This window comes from Euphorbia lathyris, chromosome 2 (assembly GCF_963576675.1).
Source record: "Euphorbia lathyris chromosome 2, ddEupLath1.1, whole genome shotgun sequence".
NCBI classification, from domain to species: Eukaryota; Viridiplantae; Streptophyta; class Magnoliopsida; order Malpighiales; family Euphorbiaceae; genus Euphorbia; species Euphorbia lathyris.
In genome coordinates this window covers 58,047,618-58,060,462 of record NC_088911.1, presented here as the reverse complement: position 1 = coordinate 58,060,462, position 12,845 = coordinate 58,047,618, and the positions used below count along the sequence as shown (strand labels likewise).

Here is a 12,845-nt window from a genome sequence, read left to right as displayed (position 1 = left end):
ATCATCACATTTAACAGTGTTAAGTCATTTTCCTTAATTCGTGTAACGGCAACACGCTCCTTTTTTTTTTGTAAAAACAAACCACATGGGTTTTTTTTGAAATCCATAAAACCACAGTTTTTTTTTTTGGAATTTACCCTTTAAAATTTTAGGGTCAAAAGTTGTAAACTTTAAAAATGTAGAGTCAAAAGTTGTAAAGGTTAAATTAAAAAAGAAAATAAAAATAAATAAATGGCTAAAATCCAGGGTCAAAAGTTGTAAAGTTTAAATTAAAAAAGAAAATAAAAATAGATAAATGATTTCATCGACAGCAGGGTTCGAACCTGCGCGGGCGAAGCCCAACAGATTTCAAGTCTGTCTCCTTAACCACTCGGACATATCGACCTGATTGATATGGTTCTAAAGTATTTAATTATTTATTGGTTCACCTATATGCTTGGAGCTTTACTTCACCATATGCATATTATTGTATGAGTTCATGACTTGAATGGAAGCTAGTTAAGCTTAAGCTAGATGAAGTTGACTGATGAAACAGTTTCTAAATATCAAATTACAACCAAATTGTTAAACATAAACATCATTTTAATAATACCAACCTGAACCATATTCATTTGAATACTCGAGGAACATTAGATCTATTCTTCTCTTACTCTCAATTATTCTTGAAAATCATATGAAACGACATGTAGAGTAGACCAAAACCTACATTTTTGCAGTCTTGATCACATGCACCTTAATGAGCATGTAGAATTTGCTCATTCACCGTTAGATCTAGGCTTATTAGAATCCTAAGGTGGAGATTCAAAGCATCCCGAGGCTTAGATTTAATAAGCCTATATCTAAATGTGAATGAGCAAATTCACATGCTCATTAAGGTGCATATGAAAATTCCTGTAATGCAATTATGCGATGGCAACCTCAATAAGTTCGTTAATTTCAATTTGAAAAAGGGAAATGTAGTAATCTCGGGAGGTAATATATATATATATATATATATATATATAGGGGAGGGATAAAGTATGAACCCTCCCTTAGATGAGAACACTTTCTTAGGTGAGAACCACTAAAACTACGTAGTTTTGAGGCTAAAAATTAAGAAAAAAACACTGCTGCCATCATGGGGGTTCAAACCTTGAACACTTAATTTACACTCCATCTTACTTACCACTGAGCTAACTACTTTTCTTGTCTAATATGTGCCGCGCTGATTAATATACTATCGCACTATAGCTTTCATTGTTAATATTTGACGCATGCACTTATTAATATTGATTAAATATGCATAATAATGAATTATTAATAGAAAAAAAAAGAAATGTGCATAATAATGAATTATTAAAAAAAAATTCAAAAACATGCTCCAATTTCTTATTTATTTAATTTCTTTCCTTATGTAATATGTACCGCGCTGATTAATATACCATCGCACTGTAGCTTTCATTGTTTAATATTTGACACATGCACTTATTAATATTGATTAAATATACATAATAATGAATTATTAATAAAAAAAAAGAAATGTGCATAATAATGAATTATTAATAGAAAAAATTCAAGAACATGTTCCAATTTTTTATTTATTTAATTCCTTTATATTTTGTAATTTATGTTATATAAGAAAATATTTTTTTTAAACATACGTTATAACATATAATTTAACTTTTTTTTTGAAACAACATATATTTTAACTTTTAAAACGCGAACTATGAAGTTTAGAACGTACGACATATTTTTTAGAACATACGTTATGTTTTTTAGAACATGTGTTATGTTTTTTCGAACATGAGTTATAAATTATATTTTTGGAAAAAATGAAAAAACGATCCAAATATCTACTGATTTTTTTAGAACATTATACTTAATTTTTGGAACACAAACTACAAACTTTAGAACATACGTTATGTTTTTTAGAACATGTGTTATGTTTTTTCGAACATGAGTTATAAATTATATTTTTGGAACAAATGAAAAAACAATCCAGATATCTACTGATTTTTTTAGAACATTATACTTAATTTTTGGAGCACAAACTATAAACTTTAGAACATACGTTATGTTATTTAGAATATGAGTTATAAATTATATTATAGAACAAATGCAAAAATGGTCCATATATTTACTGTTTTTTTAAACAACAATTGTTTTCCTTATCCATTATGGAGCGCGCTGATTAATATACCATTATCCATGTAGCTTCTATTGTTTAATATTAGACATATGCACTTATTAAATATCGATTAAATGTGCATACTAATAAATTATTAATAGAAAAAAAAATAAATGTGCATAATAACGAATTATTAATAGAACAAAAAAATCCAAAAACATGCTCCAATTTTTTATTTATTTAATTCCTCTATATTTTTTGTAATTTATGTTTTTAAATGTTAAGGACGATGTTCTAAATAATGTTACATAATTCTAAACTTTATAATTTATGTTCTCCAAATTAAATATAATGTTTAAAAAAATCAGTAAATATGTCGATCATTTTTGCATTTGTTCTATAATATAATTTATAACTCATGTTCGAAAAAACGTAACGCATGTTCTAAAAAACATAACACATGTTCTAAAGTTTATAGTTTATGTTCCAAAAATTAAGTATAATGTTTTAAAAAAATCAGTAGATATCTGGATCGTTTTTTCATTTGTTCTATAATATAATTTATAACTCATGTTCGAAAAAACATAACACATGTTCTAAAAAAACATGACGTATGTTCTAAAAAATATATCGTACGTTCTAAACTTTATAGTTCGTGTTTGTTCTATAATATAATTTATAACTCATGTTCGAAAAAACATAACGTATATTTTCTTATATAACATAAATTACAAAATATAGAGAAATTAAATAAAAAATTAGAGCATGTTCTTGTATTTTTTTCTATTAATAATTCATTATTATGCATATTTCTTTTTTTCTATTAATAATTCATTATTATGCATTCTTTCAAAAAAAAAATTCATTATTATGCATATTTCTTTTTTTTTCTATTAATAATTCATTATTATGCATATTTAATCGATATTAATAAGTGCATGCATCAAATATTAAACAATATTTAGAACATCGTCCTTAACATTTTAAAACATAAATTACAAAAATATGGAGGAATTAAATAAATAAGAAATTAGAGCATGTTCTTGGATTTTTTTCTATTAATAATTAATTATTATGCAAATTTCTTTTTTTTCTATTAATAATTCATTATAATGCACATTTCTTTTTTTCTATTAATAATTCATTATTATGCATATTTAATCAATATTAATAAGTGCATGCGTAAAATATTAAACAATGAAAGCTACAGTGTTGTATATTAATCCGTGCGGCATACATTACACAAGCAAAATAATTAGCTTTGTGGTAAGTAGCATGGAGTTTAAACTAAGGGTCTTAGGTTCAAACCCCCTTGGCAACAACATTTTTTTTTGTTATTTTTAGACTCAAAACTACGTAGTTTTAGTGGTTCTCACCTAAGAAAGTGTTCTCATCTAAGAAAGGGTTCTCACAAGAGCCCTCATATATATATATATATATATATATATATATATATATATATATATATATGGTTAATACACATATTTGTCCCTGTATTATCACGGATAAACAGATTTGCCCCTATATCAAATAAACACATAAATATATTCTTAAAATTTTCAAATTACAGCAAAAATGCACTAGGTTAAACGATATGCTTATTTGGCTTAACGCCGTTAGTCTAGTCACTACACCATTAATACAACGCCAATTAACAAATGACACATTCATTAAAACTAATTTTAAAACCTAATAAAAATTAGAACACATGGCATAAAACCCTAAAAACTAGACCCATTTATTCCAGCCAACTCCTCTTCTATTTTTCTCATTGAAATCCACTGCACTGGGATCTGTTTGAGCAACAATCAACAATCGACAATTGAATGATTGGGCGAGGGTGGGGAACAACGAAAAGTATGTGATTTCTTCTCTAGAACGACGTAGAATGAAGGAAGAAGGTGTCAACCACGATGTAACTGAGTTTCGTTTTCTCTTTTCCGGTCGTCGGTCGTTCCACACTCCATCCGTAAATTCTCTGTCTCTCTCTTTTCCCAAACTGTTAGATTTTTGTGTTTTTCCTGTTTGATTAGATTTGTGCATTTTTCTCTTTGATTGTTTGTGCCTCTAAAAGGGTTAGTTAAATCGAGTTAAACGGCTTTCACGGTCATTAAGTTCTGGTTTAGACAAGGTTAAAGAAGAAGGTCGCCAGAGCAGAGTGGAAGGTATGAAATGTGTGTCTATGGTTTCTATTTTCCTTATGTTTTGGGTTAAATTTGGATTCTTTAATCCAATAGAGTAGAATTTTCTGTTTCTAGCAGCACTGAACAAAATTGCTCGACCATACAATGCTAGCTGTGGAAATGAATGATTGTGCTTTCTGATGGTAATTATCATTCATATTTTATTTCATTCCTTCGGTAATTGCTCTAATTTTGTATAAAAAAATGGTGTTTAAAGTGTTTAATATGGATTTTTGAACTCTCTTGTAGGATGAATTCATCCCTTAAACTATTGAAGGAAGGTGAGGCGCGTTATGAAGTTCTTCAAGCTTCCCTCCATTATTTCTCAAATGAATATGTGTAATTTATACCTTCCAAATTTCCACCTCTTTGTAGGTTTCATTTTAGTCCTTTTAAATCCTTATTGAATTCAAAATTTAATATCATTTTTATTGGATTTTCTATGCAAGATATTGCACTACCAATAGACTCGCCTCGATGATTCAGCCAACAATATTTTACTTCGCCCTTTGTTGAACGAGCTATGCCTGCATAACTGCACGGATTTTAGTGGAAAATTACTTTCTGAGATTGGAAGAAGATGATTGAATCTAAGGTAATTTTGCATGTATATTGCAATTATCTGATATGTTTGGGGTCAGGATTAGGATCACAAAATTGAAATGAAATTTAAGATGGATAATCCTTTTACTGGTAGCTTTATATACCTGGTTTTATTTCAGGTGCCTCTACTTAGGTTCTATTGCTGAAAAGAGAGGGCGTGTTATTCTTATATATGATTGGGAGGAGTTACTCGTTGGTTGCATTCAATTAGAAGTAAGGTTTAGTTGCAAAATTAGTTAATGAGAGTTGCATTTTTGCCGTTGCAAGGCAAACAAGGATTGAAGTTGGTTGGATTTGATTTTGGCAATGAGAGTTACATTGTTGCTGTTGCAAGGCAAATAAGGATTGAAGTTGGTTGGATTTGATTTTGGACTTGAATAATACTTATGTGTAATATTTGTAATATTTTTTTTCATGTCAAACAGTTGTGTGTAATATTTGTACCTGTTACTAATTTGTTAAAGAAGAATAGTGTATAATATTTATTTGACGACTCTTGTCTTGGTAAGGCTTCACGCGTGGGGTTTGTTCTTTTTTTCATCTAAGCCTTAATCAAAAAGTAAATCTAAAATTTTAATAAGGGAGAATTTTCGTCAGTAAATCTGTTGGTAGGTCTTTTTTTTGCGATAAATTTGAAAATGTCAGCACGTAAAATTTCGTCAGTAAAATTTCATCGTTAAAAGATCTCATGTGGCATTGTTTAGTTGAGGTGGCAGATGAGGTGGAGATGACATGGAAGCTGAGGTGTTGCACTGTTAGTTCCATCTCACCATTTTGTTAGATTATGGCATTTTTGCTGTTATTTAAAATATATGAGGATATATTTGTGTGTTTATTTGATATAGGGGCAAATATGTCTATCTGTGATAATACAGAGGCAAATATGTGTATTAACTAGACCTGGGCTAGGGCCGGACCTGTCGGGCTTTTAACAAAACTTGACGAGCCCAAGCCCAAGCCCAAGCCCAAGCCCATCCCTTAATAAATTGAGTCGAGCTCGGGCCTAAAAGATAAATCCCAAGCCCGCCTATCTAAGCCCGTCGTCTAAGCCCATCTCTATATTAAAAAAAAATACAATTAAAATGTCACACTAACTTTTCTTAATAAAAAAGATAAGTATATATATCATCTCATAAAAAATATAATTAATTTATATTTATAAATTATAATATATATAAATATATATAGTATATCGGGCCGGATCGGACCATATCCCGATGGAAAATTCATATAGCCCAAGCCCGCCCAGTTTTTGGTGGGCTTATATGGGCTTGGGCCGGACTGGGCCTGATACCAATTTCATGTGTTTAAGTCTGGCTAAATGGGCATGGGCCTAGGCGGGCTCGCCGGCCCATGCCCAGGTCTAGTGTTAATCATATATATATTCTTTGAACTTCCCTTAAAATAGGTACATGATTTATTTTAGCTTCTTATTGAAAAAAAAGATTTATTAATGTACCTTGATTATAATTTTTTTAAATTTAATCATTAATTATGTAGAATAACTAAAAGTTTACTTTGTTAAAAAAATGTTTACTTTGATAGTAGTATATTTGCTAGGGTTGGGTACAGATACTAGAGAAACTGGATTGGAACGAATATCCAAGTAAAAAGATTCAAAATTGGATCGAACTGTTGACTTTTTTCAAAGAACATGACCGAATTGGATTGGACCGAAATGGATTGAAAGAACTGAAGATTTATCATATTAAATTTATATTTTATATATGAAGTTTTATTTTTCCTCTATATAATTTAATTTAAATAATACCACATATAACCAGTGTTGTAAAAATCGGTCAAGTCAGTGACCAGCCGGCCAATATATTGGTGATATTTACAACACCGATCCGATTTTGTATAAATGGTCGGCATAAGTCGGGAGCTCGATTTTCTTCCGCATAGGTGGGTTAAATCGAACAAGTCAGGTTAGGCGGAAAAAATTGGCTGAAACGGGTTATGCAGGTTAAAATCGGCTCAAGTTACAAATTACAATTAGTAAAAAATAATACAAGTAATTAGTATTAACTAATAACTATCAAGTATATAAAAAATAACACATATTTGATGTTGGATGTTGTATTAGGATATCAAAAGACATTTGACAAATTAGAAGACCTTGATAATAATAAAATATACAGAGAAATTTGTGAATGATATTCTTATTCATAGTGATTGGTTGAATATTAAGAACCTTTGTAGGTTTTTGAAAAGGTTTTATGGCATAACTTGTAAATTATCTGGTTCATCTTACTCGAAGCCTTTATTTTTCTAAGATGATGAAAATTCTTAAAGATATTACACTATGTCAAAATAGTAGAAATCAATCTTTGAAATACACGGGGACTCAAATGAGAGCAAAATTTGATCAATATTGGGGCTCTATTGACACAATGAATGTGATGATTTCTGTAGCAGTGGTTTTAGACCCAAGGTATTAGATGAGATATTTGATTGCTAGATACACTAAGTTTTATGGTGAGAATGATGCTAATGAGTTGGTGGCACAAGTGACAAAAATTATTATTGCCTTGTTGGATGAATATAAAGTGAAAAATATAGAAGAAAATGTAAAACTTGGAGCACAATCTTCTAGATTTGATGACGAGATTGATGATTTTTTTAAATGTTGGTTAAGATAATATGGTAACCAAGGGAGATTGGGAAAAGATATGTAAATAAGTTACCAGATAAATATGTTGTTGATTTTGATCTTCTACTGTGGTGGAAGGTTAATGTTGTAAGGTACCCTACTTTATCCAAAGTTGTAAAAGATGTTTTTGCAATTCAATATTCAACTGTGGCTTCACAATCTACATTTAGCACAAACGGTAGAACTTTTGATCAATTTAGGAGTTCTTTCACTCATGCTACAGCTGCAGTCTTGATTCATTGTCAAGATTGGTTGAGAACTTCAACTCAAGTTTTCAAGTATAAAGAAGAACTTGAAGATCTCGAAACTATCGAAGATGGTAATATTTATTTAGAAAATATTCCATATTTGTTATCTTATTTGAATATTTATGAATATGAATTTGTTTTATAACATGTTAACCAAATGATTGTTATTTGATTTTGTAGAAATTAGTTCAAATCCTGAAGTTGCAGCATCTATTGTATCCATATTTCAATTGGATTGTTGACTTCTTTTTAATGTAAAACAACATTTGGAGGAATCAAATAGTTTTAGAACTCAAGTCAACTGATTTTAGATTTTATTCTTTAGTAATTCGGTTCACCAATTACTTTATTTAGGTTGAAATTAATATTTGGTATTGTAAATACATGTTATTTATTTTGATTAAGAATTTATATATTTATTATCTTATCAATTATATTTTTAATTTATTTTTTTGTAAAAGTATAGGTATTTATTTGACTCGTCAAATAATTGTACTTGATTGGACCGAAACCGAATTCTCGAATCTCCGAATTGGACTGGGTCAAAATTTTCAATCCAATCCTGGAGATTCATTTTAGGAATCCCCGAAGTTCAATCCAATCCTGAAGATTATTGAATCTCCGAACTAGACTGAACTGTGCCTAACCCTAATACTTACCATTCTGAAACATTGGAAATAAAATATCATTAATATATTTAGCTTCATCTAAATTGTTAAAGCCCGTAATAAGGGTTTAAGTTGACAATATTCACTTTTTTTATTGATGTATTTTGTGGTTTTTAATTTTAAATTTACTAGATTCATATGTGCAGGTTGCGCAAGTTAATATAATATTTTTATATTTTTTATATTAATTATTTAAACAATATTATTTATTGCCATAATAATTATTATGTTTTATATAATTTAATTAAGTATAAACTTTTATTTTTAATATTGATCACGATTGTAATGAAAATTGTAAATAAATTTTCGGGGAAAGTACAAAAATAAACCATGTGGTTTGGGCCAAACATTCTGGTTTAAAAGTTGGCAAACAGGTACCTTGACGTTGATTCCGTTAGCAAACACAGTACAAATTGACTAACGGTATTTAAAAAGTCAAAAATCAAAGGAAAAAAAATAATTTTGTCTTTATATTTATTTATTTTATAAATTAACCCCCTTATTATCTAATTATCACAAACAAACTCCGAAATAAAAAATAAAAAACAAATACACCATCTTCTCCATCTCTCTTCAATCTCTTCTTTTTCTTCTTCTTTCTCTTTCTTCTCTCTCTCCTCTTTGTTAATTTCTCTCTAAAATCAATTGAATTAAAATTTATGGGCATACTGATGAACTCGGACTCGTATGGACTATTGATGAAAATTTCAATTAAATTAGCTTGGTTTTGTTCTCTGTTATATTAATCCAAAGAAAATCGATGTCCGAAGTTTTATTAATTAGAAAATCATTTATGGGAAACTTTGATCAATATAGATGAATCGGTTTATATATTATTAATTTGAAAACTTGATGAGTACTAATTTGATAACCTTGTTTGGTCTTGTATTTGATGATTATATCTAATTAGTTTTCAGCATAAAATAACGCAGGGGCAAACACCATAGAATCTGTAGAGTTGATTTTTTGTGCTTCAAGTCCAAGTGTGAGTGTGAGTTCATCTAATACTACATTCATATCAATGCTTGAACTTCATCAATTCAATGTTTCAATGTATTACACAGATTATAAAAACCATTATTATCTTAAAATGGGGTTGCGACCGGTCTATAGCTCATATGGAGTGGAAATTATTTGGAGGGCACTCGGTTTAGGACGTAGGTTGTCGTGAGCAACACATCTCCCCAACCATCATCGACCTAACCATGTCAAGAAGAGTTCTATTCGTCCTTTCGGCAACACCATTTTGTTGCAGAATGTATCGAATTGTCAACTGATGTTCAATTCCTTTTTCATCACATAAAGCATTGAATTCTTTTGAAAGATATTCACAATCTCGGTCAGTTCTCAAAGCTTTGAGTTTTCTATCTAACTGATTCTCGGCTAAGTTCATAAAATTTTTGAAACAGCTTAATGCCTTAGATTTGTGAGATATGAGATAGACGTGACCATATCTAGTATAGTCGTCAATAAAAGTGATGAAATAGTAGGCCCTATGCCTTGCCCTCACATTCATTGGACCAGAAACATCTGAATGGATCAATTGTAAAGGGTAGTCAGCTCTAGTAGCCTTTCTGAACGGTTTTCTAGGCATCTTTCCTTTTAGGCAAGTCTCACATGGTGGTAATTTGATGTGGTTCAAACTACCTAAGAGACCTTCTTTAGCTAATCGATTCATACAATCTTGGCCTATGTGATTCAAATGAGCATGTCATAATAATGCATCTTTATCAACAGAAGAAGAAGAAACAATATTAAAGGAAACATAATTATTATAAGTATTTAACTCAATATCCATGGAAATTAAACCATTCGTAAAATAACCAGACACATAAAAGGTATCTAGCAAACACAACTTCAAGTTGTTATTGTTAAAAAATAAATTAAAACCCATGTTCAATAATTAGGAAATAGAAGTGATATTTAGACGAATCTCAGGGGCACAGAGAACATCATGTATGAAGAGAGTTTGACCTCCTTGTAGAACCAACCTACAAGTACCAATTATGAGCACAAACTTTTTCCAACCCTAGTGATGATACTATGTTACTTGCTTGCGGTTTACATAGTGGAGACGGTGTTACGTTGTACGGGAACAGGAGCTAGGATTTGAACCACGTCTTCTAGTTTGAAAATGATATCTAGTCAAATTGTGTCGTTTTTAAAGCTAAAGTGCTGCCTCTGCCACGTCAGTAGCCGATCGGCAACTAGCATCGTCGATCGGTGATGATAGTCTCCGATCGGCTATGATTGACGGTTTCCAGTAGTTTTTTATTTTAATTTTAGCAGTTTTTTGCCAAATCCCATATAAAACTGGCATAAAACTGCCAAAACTAGAGGACAACCAGTTTTTAGAAAAAAATCATTTGAGAAAACTATTTTTTGCACATACAAACACTTCCAAAATAGAGAAAAAGGGTTAAGAAAAACTATTTTGATCTCACAAATCTTAGTTTTTGAGTGTTAATCATGTTTCTAAACACCAAGACACAGAATTACTACTGTAGAATCCAACTCGGTAAAGTTCATTCTCAATTTTACACACTTTTTAAAAGTCTCTGTAAGTTCCAAAAAACAATATTTTCGGGTTAAAATCACCATATTTTGACTTCAAATCGATTCTAAAGGTATTTAGAATCAAAATTTTCACATTCCAGAGGCAATCTGTTTGTTTGTGTTCGGGTTCAGGTTGATGTTCGAAGTTCTCGGAGTCTCTGTGTTCGTTACTCTATCGCACTACAAAACTAGGAAAACGTTCTAAAGGTAACTTCTGAAGGGTTTTAAAAACCTTTTCCTTTAATTTGCAACTTGTTTCGAGTTTTCCACCATTGTTGGAAATCTGATGTTTGCGATAGGTAACCGATCAACAACATAGCCACCAATGAGCTACACTCGTTACCGATCGACTACCCAATGGCTGGTCAGTGATGGAAACAGACAAACAAAATTCTGTCTTGGCTTGGGTAGCGCAGGAATCTGTTAATTTTGGTAAATTTATGTTTATTGCATATTCATATATCTAACTATATGTTTTTATGGAATAAAATCGACATCGGGTTAAGAGGGGTATTTTGGTCCTTTTAAGATATTAAACCGGTTATAAGTTTAAACTAAGTTATGGATATGATTGCATGTTGAATATTAGATCTCATAGGCTTTGATGAGTCCTACTTGATCGAGTCCAGCATCATAGTTAAATCCGAAAGACGGGTCCCAATGTCTCGCGGCTAATGTTTATTGGTTTTTGCTGGTTTAATAGATTTATTTCATAGGACTAGAATTGATATAACAGGGCTATTTGTGCCATTTGATAATAATGTAACTTAATTTACTTTTTTCTATATTTATTTATCGCTTTCCATTACGAATCGATAATTAAAACTGGAAATTGCTTAGATTATAAATGGTATTTTAATAAGAGACAAGTCTACATGTTCATTATTCAGACCCTTTAACTATTTAATTCATGAACTTAACTCTGAAGAGATGGCATGTTGTGAGCTCATGTGCCATCTAATTTTATATGTTCCCAGGCATTAAACCTGGGTGGCGACTCTAAAATATCAAATTACCCCGGATAAGTGGGTAATTAATAAATAAAAATGCATACACCAGAAGAATCACTCTAAACGTCGTCCTTAAAAATATTAAGTGACAGTGTCATGTAAGAACGGAACCCCTTTTACCGAAAATCAATTCCGAAAAAAGGTAATCGCGTTCCGCGGTCGCTCATAGTGGCGACTAAGCTAGGAATAAATTAAATGACTTAAACAACCTAAGGGTCTGAAGATTAATGAACCTAAAATTGTCTCTTTATTAAAATATATCTATTATATCACTTTGTGACACTTGCACAATTTGCACAACTTTCCATTTTAGCCCCGTTTTGCCGATGTGTACATTCCATATGTTCATGGTAGCCTTAGATGTACATGTTTGCAAAATACTCATAATTGTATCCTTACAAATTGCTAGAAATCCTAAGCAAGGAGAGGTGTATGCAAGTATATTGTGTTATAGGAGCCTTTGAAAGTACCCTTAGCCAGGTCAATCCCAAGCTCATCTAAGCAACCCTAGTAATCTCCTCTTAGGATACCAAAACGTGTATTTAGTTACTTTGAGAGACACGTTTATTTGTCCCAGTTGATGAATAAATTAAGCCAATTCCTAAGAAAGATGAATTGACCATTTCTGTTTGGAGGAATAAGGTTGGAAGGGAGTGTCGTACATACACACAATTGTTAACTCCTAACTAGTCTATTGGTTTTATTCCATTTTCCATTGTAAATATTTGTGCAATTTCAGTTGTAACCTACTTTGAACATTTTGTTGTAAATTATGTCAAAATCATTTTTGTCCATTTAGAATGTCCACACTAATAAT

At 30.7% G+C, this 12,845-nt stretch overlaps 1 non-coding gene across 1 annotated transcript; it reads right to left on the bottom strand.

Moving 5' to 3' along the window:
* Window positions 1-302: 302 nt before the first annotated feature.
* Window positions 303-384, bottom strand: TRNAS-UGA (transfer RNA serine (anticodon UGA)). Its single transcript has one exon. It is a non-coding gene; the product is annotated as a tRNA-Ser (tRNA).
* Between the last annotated feature and the right edge of the window lie 12,461 nt (window positions 385-12,845).